The 15,979-nt window shown below is 35.8% G+C and overlaps 1 protein-coding gene across 2 annotated transcripts in view; it reads right to left on the reverse strand.

Annotated features, from left to right (window-relative positions):
- Positions 1 to 15,358, reverse strand: part of LOC120530858 (calcium-binding protein 39) — an 81,570-nt gene extending 66,212 nt beyond the window's left edge. The window contains exon 1 of one of the 2 annotated variants that reach the window (XM_039755552.1): positions 15,042 to 15,358. The gene's annotated coding sequence lies outside the window, so the exon portion shown is untranslated. The remainder of the gene's footprint in view (positions 1 to 15,041) is intronic. The other variant, XM_039755561.1, reaches the window with a different exon arrangement.
- Positions 15,359 to 15,979: the final 621 nt, after the last annotated feature.

The following is a 15,979-nucleotide window of genomic DNA, read 5'->3' on the forward strand; positions in this document are numbered from 1 at the left end:
TCCTTTAAAAATGTGTTTGTAAAAGTCTTACTGGTCTAGTTTGGTCTTGCTAATAGGATATTAATTGTAGCTTAGTAAGGAGATTAATGGAAACCGGTCTTATTTATTTACTTAAAACTGAAGTAAAATAAAATTAATATCACCAGTGAAAATATTAATGAGATCAAACAGTGCATGTATGATTAAACCACTTCAAAATGACCTACAGGATTTACACAAAAAATCGCACCAAGAGCAACAAAACTATAATAACAGCATTTTAAACTGACACTTAACCTTAATGTAAACAAGATATGAATCCAAACGGAATAAAAATCATCATCATTATTGAAACACAGGGCATGAACATTATAGTCTGGATAAACATAAAATGCTCTGCTGCAAGAGGAACTGTGCAGCATTCAAGCAAGAACAAAAAATTAACATAAAAATAATCCGTTTGAACAAATCAAGTAATTCTCGCAAACAGATTTCACACCCCAACCCGGACACCAACGGGGCTCCGTACTAGATAAATTTCCCTTCAATTGAATTTTATAGAGGAACCCAAATTATTCACCAATGGCAGTATGAAGCCTCTGTCCAAAACAATTGTCACACAAACAATGTGATTTTCTCACAGTGACCATGATGCCTGCACATCCCTCAGACCTTTCACAATGACATCACCTGTGTGGTCTTCTGGGAAGTAGAAAGTTTGCAAAGAATAGCTTTGCAGTTGCCAGGTTTCATTGATGAAATGCACTGTGAAGGAGAGGTACGGCTTGACCATAAATCTATTGTTATGGCAAAATTTGAAACCTTCTGCAGTTTAAACGTCGCACATGGCACCATGAATCATACAATTTAAGCAGAGCTGTCGGACTCAAATATCTTCAGCCAGGCAGTGTGCATATTGGGTCTAAAGTATTCAAAAGTTGTTTGAAACCATTCCTCTCAACTGCTTTAACAGTTACCATACCTTTTGCAATATAACTAGTGATGGCATTTGTTATGTCATGCCATCTGTTGCTTTTCTTGTCATGCTGCACTTATTTACAGAATGATTCTGCTAAATTTTGTCGAGTGTGTTTTTGTGCTTGAACACTGGGCAATTTAAACTTGTCTTGGAAAGATGAATCCTAAATTTTTTTGGATTCTTCATATTCTGTCAGGTGATTAGTTCGCAGGTGGTGAAATACGTTTAGTTGTTGAGCTATCTTTAACAGCAACTGATTTCCAACAAAGTCTGCAGATTGCTGTATTTTGAACAACATCTATCTTTTCAAAGCAAAACCACCTCCACTTGAGTGAGGATGATCCTCATCTTGCAATTAAATCTAACATCGTAGATTGCAAGGCTGTATGATCCCCTGGCGTAGTTTGCTTGCTCCTTTTTTTGGCAGCTACGCCAACTTAACTTGCGGTGCGCTGAATGTGCACGCCTATGTGCTGGCTTTGTGCATTTGCAGTAATCTGTCCTATTAGGTTAGATGAAACAGTGAATGTGTGGACTCTCAAGGCATCTTTTTGATTGTTTTTTGCAAAGTGAGTGACATACTCAATAATTTCAACTCGCACACTCCTAATAGTAACTACCTTTCCTCTACTGTAAGAAAAAAATGAAAAAGAAAAACCAGACAAATTTTTATATAAAGTGTGGCAAAATTGCTAGTACAAGTGCTGAACAAAATCTTGCACTGTAAGAATACAACCAGCAATTTAGGGGTGGATGAGTTTTGTGGAGTGCAATAATTACATAAAACACTCAGTCTAATGCATCCAGTACAATCCTCATATAGTAAGCATATACATTTTACAAATCAATGGATTTTTGATCTGGATATCACTACCAATCAATCAAAACTACATTTGAAGATCTCCTTGGAGTACACATATCAGCATTTAAAGTGCTATAAACATAATCTGACACTTGTAGTACCTATGTGAATGTCAGTTGAAAGGAATTTCCTACTGCATGAAAAATTCTATTGCCAAACTTTGAAATAACATGCCCTTGTTCACCATTTTCTCTTAATGAAAAAAATACAAGTCATTGGTCACAACAAGGGAAAACAGCATCAATGACACTTGACTTCATTACCTTATCATCCTTTCCATTGCTGAATATACACTATGAACAGCACTAAAACTGAAACATATATTTCAGCCTCTCTCAGTCACCTTGGCTATTTTTTGTATTTCTATATGGGAACTTGACAGTCTATTGCAGATTTGATCATCAAGTTTAAGTATGAGCAAACATGACAGAAGGGTTATTTGGGTGTGTGCAAAACCGCCTGTTGTTTTGTAGTTTAGTCCCACCACTTCCACATCATTTTACATCCAGAAGCAGAGACGTCCTCAATGAAAAAGTAGCATAAAAAATTTAGCTTGACTTCAAAGTTTTTCAAGTGAAAGGGAATGCTATAAGCTATGTAACAATATGTTGAAATATTAAAGTTAGAACTTCTATAATACATAAAAAATACAAAACAAGCATGCTTCTGGTAAAACCAGACTCTGGCACCTACGTATCTGAGACATTAAGTAAAAACAAATGACTGGTATAATAACTCACACAGAAAGTGTCTACAGTGACAAGACAGATTATCAGTGAACGGGGTTGACTGCAAAATATTTCAGCAGGCGTAACCCATTATCTTGAACCCAAGTACACATTCCACCTATTAGCACTGCCACCAGCTGCCAAGAAAAACATTTAAACCACATGACACAATAAGAGAGAATAGTGGACAGTCCATATAGCATTAATATTAAACTCACAAATCAGTTTTTGACTGCACATCAACATGGAATTGTGTCTCAATAAGGTATCACTACATTGGTTAAAAACAACTGAGGAAACTGATGGTACAATAGACAACATTCTTGAGTCAGACAGACGCCTGACAGAAAAAAGCTAAATACTACTGTACAGACAAAGATTTTCAGCTCTTAAATTATACACATACACATTCTTTATAACCTATTTCCAAAAATGTCCACACACCTCAATCAGACTGAAATTCCATGTTCAAAAAAATCAGAATGCATTAATGGTAAATTCACACTACGTAACAAGTAAATAATATTCTTTCATATTGCAAATAAAATTAACTAGCATATGTTTCCTAAATTTCTAAAAGGTTTTCGTTTTTGTTATTACTTCATCTTCATATCAGATTTATACAACATAAATGTTAATGTGATGCTACTGTTGAAATAGTATGTTTCAAAATATTTGAGATAAAAAAAGAAAACACTGGCTTATTTCACCTCATATGTAAAAACCTCTAGAACACACTATCTTCTGTTGTACCAATTTTGACAAAAACCACCTTTAAGGTTAGACTTGCTTAAAATTGATGGTTGAGAATGAAAAGGTCTATTCACCAAGAAGGATAGATTTGTCCAAATACCTAGCTGAATGCGCAGGGTGTAGAAGAAGGTCTGCATTGAGAGAGACTGTAAATATTCAGGTGAAATTACATATTTTATGTACCTCTCTCATATTATATATGGTTTTTAGCCAGACATTTTCTGTTACTTCAAGCCACCATTAAGGCTGAATTGAACAAAATAGGTTTGAGATTGTTATATCATTTAAATAAACTACTGCAAGTTTGACTGTGATCAAATGCAACTCTTACTTCAGATTTACAGTATAACAGTTTTAAATTACAAACTGAGAAAACTTAGATTTATATATACATATATTTAAAATTCAAAGTTTATACAAACTCTCCTAATCATTTATATATTTCAACTTACAAAAGCTTATCCTTACAAATGCCCTAAGGTTATACCTTGGTCTGACACATTCCAGTTTTAGAAGTAGTTTTTAAACTGGGGGTTGCAGGAAAGAAAGGAGTACTCACCACCACCAATCTGAGTACTAGGCACAAATGTGTAGCATTGCTCCTCTGAAATAATGGTCACCAAAGTCGGAGTTAAACATGATTCACCATAACCAACTTAGAAATACATGCTATCTGGAGGTTTTTTTATTACATTTAAAACTGAAATTTATTTGAAACAATTTTTTTAAAATCTTCAACAGTGATCACTTTTTTGTTGTATTATCAGTAAAATTTCACATGGAAATTAATCCTTGAATTAGAACAGAGGTCATCATTTGGAGTGGTCATAAATACTTGCCAGATATGCAAATATTCATGTAGAGCTATGCGCTATATAGATGGATACATATACTGTATCAGGACAAATATCACAGAAAGCTTACAGGAACATTTTGTTTTAATTATGAGATTATTACTTTAAAACATAAAGCCCCAGAAACTGTTATGTTATTAATCCTAGGAATTCAGTGGGATCCGTTTGTTTATAAGTCAGGAAAACAAGGTTGAGTATTGAGAAATAAGTGTCTTAGGACTCCAGTTGCTTGGATAGTGAGAACTTGTACAGCTAAATACAAAGTAGCAAGGGTCAGAAGATGTACTTGTATTCTGTTACATACTAGCGGGCATCAGAAACTTGGGGAATGGAGTTGGGGAATATTTTGGATAAATGCTATGTGTTGTCTCAATGAAATGACAGGCAGAAATTAAGCCTAAGAGGTGTCTTCCATTGCTCAGATGGTCAGCTGTTCAGTGGTGTGAGCTTTACCAAAAAAAAAAAAAAAAGTTATATTTTGAAAAAGAAAAGAAATTTTTGAAAACTAGTAAGTTAGAGCCTTTATATATCATCATCTGCCAACTCTCTTAACTAGAACCCCAGCAAACACATATGTGTCTGATCACATATAAACAGCAGGAAGCAGTTATCGGGACACAGATGTCAGAGTTGGTAAAAATGTGCGGACTCCAACCACATGTAAATTGTAAAACAATGGGTTACATTTTCCAATTTCACATATAACAATTCAATTGTAGTCTTTAGTTTTATAAGTTGTCTTAGTGTTAAGGCTATTCAATGTTTGCAACTTCATTCATAAACAGTACAAAACAGCCAAATGGCCTCACTACAGCCTTTAAACCCAAAAGGTTAGGGTGCTAAACAGCAATCCGACGATTCACACTGGCAGTAAGGAAATACCTTGTATGTTGTATGCTTTCAATCAACATCATATATATAAGGTTCAATAAAGGTGTGTGAATTTGTTCTATATACAATTCCACACCCTCAGTATAAGCTCAACAATATTTAGTACAAACATCCCACTTGGTCAGGAAAAGACACAAGGACTACTTTGGAAACCAAAATTTTGACCAAGAAGGTACCTTGGACAGTGCCTTTGATCAAATTTTAAAAACTGAAATAAATTCAAGTAAATTGTTTGGTCTCTGGGAGTGTCAACTTTAAGAAACCCCTTTATAGAAGTTAGTTCTGCTTTACCCGAGTAATGCTGGGTGCTGCTGCTAGTAACAAATATATTAGCCTAATTACAAATCAAAATTACAGGTATATAGGGCTTTTACATAGGAAATTGCTCAGTTGAATTTTTCAGAATGTTAAATTCTTTCTTTATTCACACATGACCTCTACCTTCTAACTAACCAGAAAATTCATATGACAGCTGTGCATTTAAATATACCTCAAGGGTGTGTGTGTCTGTTCATCCTGTGATGGCCTGCCACCCTGTTAAGGGAATTTTCCTGCCTTGCACCCAAAGCGTGAAAGGACAGGCTCCAGCTTCCCCACAACTATGGTCTGGATAAGCGGGTTTAGAAGATAGATAATCTATACACACACACACACACACACTATATTATATAAACTGTATTAATATTACACACACACACACAATACATATACCTACATATGTATATATACACACAGAAAGCAGAATATATACAATTCTGTAAAATTTCAATGAGACTTTTAGTCTTTAGATATAAAGCAATCGAATTTACAGAATCTGTACATCCATTACTTACATTGCTTACTATGTTCGAAGGATCCAAAAATGTCATAGGATTCTAAAAAAAATATGTTATGCACCTTTTCCGAAATATACTTCCATTTATACTTGCAATTTTGAAATTAAAGAAAAATACCAAATATCAGGTTAAAGTGTTTTAAAATGGACTTTGCATTGGAATATTTAAAAGAGCCACCATTGGAAGAATTAAAAATAAAAATCAAGTAACTCTGCAAGCCAGCGTATTACATTACCTTATGTTTTATCAGTCCACTTTGTTTATGCTATATTCTGTAAACCTTTACAGAACTGTCAACCATGTACTTTAAAGACCATTTCATTTGACACTGTTTGACACAAAAGGATGAGTCTGTTTAAAATGGAGAAGTGTCACATTTACAGTAAATTGTGTCCATTACTATACTGATCACTTAGCAGCCTAGTGATTTCTCTTCAACCTCAGGTTGTTTGTTCTTGTTATAAGGACACTATTCAATTGTAAAGAGAGCAATGTTTCTACTCAGATTAATTATTCTGACGGTCCAAGACTTTACGATGGTAAATGATATAGAATATTGCTATACCACTGAATTATGGAAGATGGATTAGGATTCTTCCAATTAAACAATACAAGTCTTCATTCAGGCATTAGAGGAAAAGATATCAAAACAGATTTTCGTAGCACAATGTCATATGGTATTATTCCAAGTACAGCTGGTAAAGGATTAAGAGTAACAGAAGATCCAATCCAAAGCAATCCAAAAGGTATACAAAAAGTGTTGCCCAAAATGGTTTAAACGCCACACATTTACAAAACGTGTCCTCGTAATGCAAGTGCTTGAGAACACTTATAGCAGGCCGGATCCTCCTCTGGGTACATTTTAGACATATTTTGAAGAGGTACTGTATATTCAAAAACTGAACAATTTTTAGTTGAGTATGCTTGGCTCATATTGACAGCTTGTAGTTACCAATTATTTGCTTCAAAACTGTTTCAGTACTGGTACTGAGATCCAAAAGGTGGTATTGATAACAATATCATAATTTTAGAACAGATCCAAAAGTACTTTAGTTTCATCTTTTTATGTGTGGCAGTGGTCAATTTCCTTATAAATGAAGTTACACTAGATTCCAACTTCTTAAAGGGAGGATTTAATTATATTAATTCTCCCAGCTAAGGTAAGATGGTGGAGGACCATCTATTAACATTTGGCTATGGCTAGGCAAAAAAAAAAGAATTTGATGTTTAATAAAAAATTCCCCAAAAGCCAATATCAAATTGTTCGGCACATACATCCACTACTTCTTCTGAATGTTAAATAAAATCCTCATATTCTCCAGTACTCTTTCTAAGCAGGTCTACATCAACTCCACACATTGCCTGGAAGTGATGATCATGGGGGGTGGAGTTAATGATGATCAGTAGAGGAATGGTTTGGTTTACCTAGGATGTCAGTTCACGCAGTAGGATATCTAAGGATAAAATACATTACTGTAGATGAAGAGATCACTCAGCCGTGTGCGGTGCCTGCAACATACCCGTGCACCTCCACAGAAAAGGTCCTTCATAGATATTTCTTTAAGTAAAGTGCCATCTTAGATTTTTTATTTATTTTTTAAAAGTGTGTATGTACAGTATGTGAATTAGTCATTGATCGTGTAGTTAGTTATGGAGTAAACTGCATTACTAGGCATTTGAATTTATCTGGAGTTTGGATTTTTGTTTAGCAGATGAATTGAGCTTCCTAATGTCTAGGAGTAAGTCTGTCCTGAATGATTTGGATTAGATAGAACATTATTTGTCCCCATCAGGAAAAATGGCTTTTTAAATAAATACATAAAAAGATGTACATATACACACACACACACAACCGGACCACCCAGGAACTGAGCAAATACCTAAATGATTAAAAAGGAAGAATTTTTTAAAAAGAACAAAGTTAAACTTGTGTTGTCTCATCCAGTTTATTGTTCTTGTTTGTCCTTGTGCACCAACTGTATTTTGTGTCTTGCTACTTTAACAGTGGTTTAGTTTTAGTAGTTTTAGTTTTACAACTGAACACCAGCAAAACAAAGGAGCTGGTGGTGGATTTTAGGAGGACCAGGCCCCACATGGACCCCGTGATCATCAGAGGTGACTGTGTGCAGAGGGTGCAGACCTATAAATACCTGGGTGTGCAGCTGGATGATAAATTGAACTGGACTGCCAATAATGATGCTCTGTGTAAGAAAGGACAAAGCCGACTATACTTCCTTAGAAGGCTGGCGTCCTTCGACATCTGCAAAAGATGCTGCAGATGTTCTATCAAACAGTTGTGGTGAGCACCCTCTTCTACGCAGTGGTGTGCTGGGGAGGCAGCATAAAGAAGAGGGATGTCTCATGCCTGGACAAACTGGTGAGGAAGGCAGGCTCTATTGTAGGCACAGAGCTGGACAGTTTGACATCCGTGGTAGAGTGACGGGCACTGAGCAGGCTCCTGTCAATAATGGAAAATCCACTGCATCCACTGAACAGGATCATCTCCAAACAGATGAGCAGCTTCAGCAACAGACTGCTGTCACTGTCCTGCTCCACTGACAGACTGAGGAGATCGTTCCTTCACCACACTATGCGACTCTTCAATTCCACCCGAGGGGAGGGGGGGGATGGGTTATTGGGTAAACGTTAATATTATACAAAATGATTGTCTGTCTGTTATACCTTCATTGTTATCACCCTTTAAATTTAATACTGTCCTTTATCAGTATGCTGCTGCTGGTGTATGTGAATTTCCCCTTGAGATTAATAAAGTATCTATCTACTGCCATTTCAATTTTTACTGTAACGTTACCAAAGTTGTGTGTGTCAATGATCAAACGTAAGCACATATAGGAGAGAAAAAAAAACAGTTCTAAAAGGATTAGCTAATGTCTATATGATGTTTACCTTTAGTTCAGTTATATATTACCTTTATTGCAAGACTTCATTCACAGCTTTAAAAAAGGTATGTGGCAGCTTGCAGGAAATGATGTTTGTTTGTAAATGAATGCAAATTTTGTAACTACAGGTTCTGTGAATTGTTAAGATTTATTTTGTATTTCTGTTTCAAGAACTAATTAATAACTTTTTCAAAAATGGTTTAATTTGAGCTGTCAAAAGCTCTCTGTAAATATTTTACTCATCATTTGGCATAGTTTAACGGTTTTGTTTCATTATTGTTAAAACAACATTCCATCTGTCCATTTTCTAAAACTGCTTTATCTTGAGCTGGGTAGCAAAAAAGCTGTAGACTATCATTAGACCAGCATTATAGGGTACAAAGTAGAAACAAACAAGGTGAACAAACAGACACTTTCGCAAATTTAACTTTGCTAATTAACCTAACTTACTTGTATATATCTTAGAACTGTAGGAGGACACGTGCAGCACCTGGACCTCGAATCTAAAACAATTATAAATCAAAACAGAAATAGAGGTATATCACTGCAAGTGGAAATGCTTATTATATTCCAATAAATGTATGCACTTTTGTATTTTATACAGGCGAGAGGATAAATTGAGCAATTCTGCAAACATTCCAACTTGAAACCTTTAACTTTACTAACTGAAATCATACTGAACATGTACAGCCTGTCTCAACCTTTTCATGCTTTCAGTTGTTCTGAAGGTTCACAGTGGTATAACATACATGCCATTCATTCTACTAGTTGATGGACATGTATTGAATCACTTTAAAAAAATATGATGAAAAGGAAATTTCCTTGCTGTGGTACATTAAACTTAATGCAGTGGGCCTGTTTAGAAATGTCAATTACCCTAACATATATCTTTGAGAATATGGGTGGAAACCTCAATACACAAGAAAATATGCATCTTTCTTGATATGTGTAATGTTTTGCTGTTCATTTCTCTCTCAATGGAAAAAAAATTAAATGAATGAGTACACAAGTCAGTAAGAAAGAACAAGTGATGATATATTACACAACCCAAATATACTGTATAAGCACAATATAAAATAAAACGCAATAATGATGTCAGGAGATAAACTAAACAAAAAGAAAATCAGAGTCGACCATTGATATGTTTAATAATTCTAGTACACAACTGTCTCACTTCTTATGAGAAGTAATGAATACAAATACACATTTGTTAAAATCCTGACTTCACTGAACAATATAAAAACTAAGCAATTTAAAGTAATACATCAGCTAACAAAGTGGTGCACCAGGATTTTATTTTGTTAAAAGAAAGTTTATCATCAGGGAAAATATATCATTATGGCTACATATTGTAATGAATGAGAGTGGAGGATGTGTGGATTGAAAGTTCTGCAGCTGAAACCTGAATCTCCTTCCTCGGACACTGCCTTAATCTTCCATGGCTCCGTCCATGAGGCTTCACGCACATTTGTGTTTCCCTCTTCTATTCCAATGGTTCTCAAGTTCAGTCCCGGAGAACCTCTGTGGCAGCAGGTTTTCATCCCCAACTAACTTTACTTTTACTTTGGCTTTTAACTTATTAAGCAAGCTGTTACTTCCCAGTTTCTGCATTTACAAAAAAGACAAAACTGGACTTCTAAATTATTAGTAAGCATTTCTACATATTACATGGAGATATTTTATTTTTAAGATTGTCATCCCTATTTTCCAGGTGTCATGCCCTTTATTTACTAATGAACAAATACTTAAGTATATGCCGAATTTTATCACTTGGTGATTTTATCTGTCCTGGTGTCTCATTCATAAAACTTTTCATGGATTCGAAGGTGAAAATGTGTATAGCAAAACAAGAAATTGTGAACATAAAAAAAAGAAAATCTGATTAAACATGGTGTATGCACATCTGTGCAATTTACCTTTATAAATCACATTGTAAATGTGCATACATGAGTGTGCCTCAAACCGTGTCTCAATGCCACCCTAAAACAATCATATATGGGCTATTCTAATCAACCTCATACAATTACAATACTGAAGAATTTTAGTGGCTGGTAGAGCAACTTCTCACGTGATGCATCCAGACACCAACACCTGCACTTCTAGGAATGAAGTCCTAAAATGTAATCTGTACTGCAATGAAGCTCCTCTATTCCGCACACTGTGGGTGGCAAAAGTGTAAGATGCCAGTATCTGAGCATGTAGCCACTATGACCTGGCACATGTAACATCATAAATTGCTGTTACAATGAAGAGCACAGTCCTTATAAAACACTGAGGGAAACACAAGTTTCCAACAAGCCAACCACCACGTACAGCACCAGAGAATTATCTGGTCAATGCTACTTTACCTCAAAATAAATGAATCATGGATTGAACTGGTCCACGGATTCACGACAATGTGGTTAAATGCTCAGACACTTGCATCTTACACTTTTCTCCAAATCCAGAGTGTGGAGGAGAGGAGCTTCAATGCAGTGCAAACTACATCATAGGACTTCTCTCCACAAGTGCAGGTGTTGGTGTCTGGATGTGTCAATCTCACCCTGGCATCACAGATGACTTGTAAGTTAGTGAAATGTAACTGCTTATGGTTAACAAAAGCAGTTTTATTCTCACTAAGTGCCCATATTACAATACGAGTGTGGTCAATAGCCAGATTATGTTAGGAGAACTGGGGATTGATCCAAATGTCCTTTTGATGTTTGCAACTACAACCAAATAATACGGAAATTGAATGTAGCATCTCATCAGTCATTTATGGCAGCACAGAAGGCATGATGGAGCAGAAGCTTAGCAGAGATATCCTGACATGTCGGCCAGCTCCTCTGCCAGATGCCTGTTGCTAGAAAGCCAACCATTGTTAAAACCTGGAAATGATCAGGTGTAGCGCAGGTTCAGGTAGTCTGTCTTTTAACTGCTTGGACCAACCCATACTGTGGTTCCAAGAGAATGAATCTTGAAAAATCTAAATCAGCTCATAAGCCAGTCATCATGGGCAAAAAAAAAAAAAAACCCTGCAAGTCCCTAAAAGCTTGTTTCCTTCATATATGACCATTTGCATAGTCTCCAAGCCATGCCAAACATGCCATGTTGAGTCAAACCATTAGGCTATAAATAACTTATGGTGTATGAAGTTTATAAATTTTCTATACACAGGTATTGAAATACACCAGTGTTTTACTGTTTTTTTGGCTTCTAATCATTGGAAGTGACAATAAGCAGGCAATATAAACTGATAAAAAAAAGTTTAGTGCAAATATTCAGCCCTCTTAAATGGGAACTAAGAGTATGTACAACATATTCTTCACTTTTGAGGTTTAATATGTTTGTCCTGTCAACGCACATTATAATAGTGGCTTGGTGATATGAATTATTATGCATCAGCCATCATTCAGCTGGTTTGTCTGCATTTCTTTTCTTGATCAGGGGTGTTATTTCCCAGTTTCTTCAAAATGTTGCATACGGATGGGTTAGAATTGTCAAAACTACGCACAGGATTTTTCAGCAAGTTGTCTTTTTTGAGAAAGAAATCTTTCAACCCTGACCCCTTTTACAAATCTACATTTTCAAAATTAACAAGTCTGAAGACAAAGGTTAACAATTAATTGGATATGAGGAATGATATGTGCCTGGCACTGTGCAAGACTCAAATTTTCATCCTTACTGACCAAAGGTAGCAACAATCATCTCATTAAAGCAGACCTGAAGAACTTTTAAAATGTAATCACTTTTAGAGAAAAAAATGCTAAAAATAAAACCAGTTACCTTAAAGGGTAAGTTCTGTATTTTATAAGTCAAAAATATTTCTATACAGTCAGGGTGTATATTAATTTGCTAAATGAAACTGTGTTCTAAAGTGAAGCAGATTTTGTAACTTTTAAAAAATAAATAGCCTGCTCTTGTGTTTTATAATGGAGTTAATAGATACTGAAGTCCCAACATGGAGGAAAAAAAGCTTTAATTTGGATATATTCTGTAATTTATAAAGTAGAAAAGGTTTCAATTAAAAAAAAGACTTCTGTGTTTATGAGACATGCTTGTGACAAAAGTAAACTGAAAACAAATTTGATCACATCAAGGCTTTAATAGACTAAGAACTAGAATAACTGATGGTATTTAAATCTCATTCAATATTACATCAACAAAATGTTATAATAAAGTCATGAAAGGACATGTGTTAAAACCAGATTCTGCAGAATTACAGAGTCTGAGAAAAGAAGAATTAATCAGTTTGAATGAAAGGCTACACTTTGGACACTATTTATTGCCTTTTGTAAAGATAGATAGAAAGAATTAATCCCAAGGGGAAATTCACATAATCCAGCAGCAGTATACTGATACAAAAAAAAATGCTGTAGCTGTGTAAAGAATATGTATAGGTTGGTTTTACGCCATTTTCTTGATGACAAATTGAGCTGTTAAAGGTTTCAGTACAAACAAATAAGCTGCCCTTAACAACAACCGCTGCAGAGAAAAAATGATTTCAAGAAAAGAACCGGAGGCAATAATTGCAAACTTAAGTTCCTGAGAATACAGTAAGCATGCTTAGGCTACTCTGAGCTTTTAATGAGCATATTGAAATTGGCTTACAAGTAATAATAAAAGTTTCAAGGCACAGTAACTCATCAAAAATCAGTTCTTTTCCATTTTTGAATTGTAAGTAATATCAAGCTGCACGCTTTAATCAAAAAGACTATAATGGTATCTGCACACATTAGAAAAAACAAAATTTTAACTTTATAGCTTGAAAGCTGACCAACATATAAAGTACTTTAGGATGGTGTGATTTATGATATATCTAACATAAATACTGGCAGAGTGATTCAAAATTGCTTTTTCCTCTCCAAACAATATAAGGCAGACTACTAAAAGAACAAGTTTAAAAAAAATCTTAATGTTTTATGGTTGAATTAGTCCGTCTGATGAAGATAGTGTGCAAAGAAACAGAAGTATAAATGATATTACTGTACATTTGAGAGTAATTGACCTGTCAAGGCTTTGAAATATTTTATATCTACAGTATATCCATACATACACACACACACCCCCCATATATCTATTAGATATCAATCTATTATATGAAAAAGAAGTTTAAAAAAACTGACAAGCTGCTACAATAGGTTAAGGTTGTACATAAATTATTTGGTTACTTACTGCAGTAGACACTTTTAAAATACGCAGGTACTGGTCTGAATTGTTTAAATTTCTGAGGCATTATTGGAACCACTTCTAAAATTACGTTGGTTCTATAGTACAATTATCTTTATTCGCTGCATTGGGATCTCACAAAGTTTGACTGCTCGGTCTTTTAACATTACTACGCATATTATTATCCTATTAGATATTTAGACAAAGTAATGACAGTTTGATTTTAATGCATCCTTGTCCACCGCAGACCAATCAATGGCTTCAATGTTATGGAATCTCTGCTCAGTGATAACGTTGTCGTGAATAGCTGTGATCGGCTGCAATCAAAATTCAGCAGGTGTAAAAGGAAAAGATGTGCGAGATTAAGGAGAATCAACAATTTAAACAAGCATTAAACCCCTCACTACGATTTAAAAAACAAAATCAGGGAAAAATAACAAAAAAAATTGTTTAATTCGTGTGCCAGATATAGAAAGGGTCACAACAGCGGGCACAATACTCTGCAACAGACAGATTTGATGTGCAAGAATACCCTTAAACGTTGCGGCCGAAATGAAGCTTTCCTGTCATCTACGTGCTCTATTTCCCGGATATAAAAACCTTTATTCACCCTTCTCTTTTTAAGGCGCTAAACATAAATCGACTGAAAGAGAAAGACAGTGTTGGTGCACACAAACATCACGTAGGCCGCGAGTAATGAAGGGTGGGTACTTCAGGTTTTTCAGGCATGTTTGTGCCAATTCACTTTTGTTCACGCATAAACAAATAAGACAGATGAAAATGCACATGTTGTTACATGCAGCTTCCGCGCGTTTACGCGTTTTTTGTTTCTTTGACATATTCAGCTTTAAATTAAAAAAAAAGCTGGCTATACTTTTATTTAATGGAAATGTGACCTATACATGAATAGTGACACCCATTTACCAGCCATAGAAAAAATAAGCAACGTCAGGCCTAGAAAACTGTAGAGAAAGAAGCAAATGCAAAAAAAAAAAAAAAATCACACACACAAAAACTGGCCTCTGTTTTATTATGCAGATACCCATAAAAAAGCGAAACAAGCAGGCTCATTTTTAGTTGATATAACAGAAAGCGCGACGTGGTGCTTTACCTGAAAGGAAGCCTCTCGGCCGTATGCGTTTAAAAGGCCCTCCTGTTCTCGCTCCGTGGCTGTGTCTTTCCTCTCTTTCTCAATGTGTTCTCCTCACTTTGCTGCGTGCGCTTGCTCTGTTTCCGCCGGGGTGACTTTTTAGCGAACCATCCGGCCGACTCTCTGCTGCCCACAATCGTCCGCCGCTGTCATAGCAACAGAGCGCGCGAAGCCAACGTAAATCCCTGCCAAAATGGTTATTTAAATCTGAAGAGCTTTATGCCGTGGGCCCCTGGATCTATCTATCTATCTATCTATTGAAAATCCTCATTAACCAAACCCTATGTTTAGGCATATACCGGAACATTATTGGAACATACTGCTCCCCTGACTTGGAATATCTGGTATTGAACTGCAGACCATTCAAGACGGTAAGAGAGTCCTCCTCCATCCTGATAAGTGGCTGTTTATATTCCTAACGCTAAATTAGCATTGGAAGAGCTATACTGCCTGATCAGCAGACAAATGAATACTAATCCACACGCAGCTGTGATTGTGGCTGGTGACTTCAATCATTCAGAATTAAAAGCAGTGCTTTCCAAATTTCAAGGACTTATAAACTTTCCAACTAGAGACAATAGCATTCTGGATCAAGTTTATTGCAATATCCCAAGAGCATACAAGGCTGTAGCAGCCCCACATCTGCGTATGTCAGACCACATAGCAGTGGAGCTGATCCCAGCCTATACTCTCATGATCTGCAAGATGAAACCGACTACCAGAACAGTACAGGTATGGACCGGGGAGGCATCTTCAGCACTACAGGACTGTTTTGAACAGATTGACTGGGGATTGTTCAAAGAGGGCTCAGTTCTATAGGGATATACATAATCTGTCCTATCCTATGTGCAGTTCTGTACTGATGCTGTCCTGCCCACGAAGACCTTTAGCATGTTTCC

This window comes from Polypterus senegalus, chromosome 1 (genome assembly GCF_016835505.1).
Source record: "Polypterus senegalus isolate Bchr_013 chromosome 1, ASM1683550v1, whole genome shotgun sequence".
NCBI lineage: Eukaryota > Metazoa > Chordata > Cladistia > Polypteriformes > Polypteridae > Polypterus > Polypterus senegalus.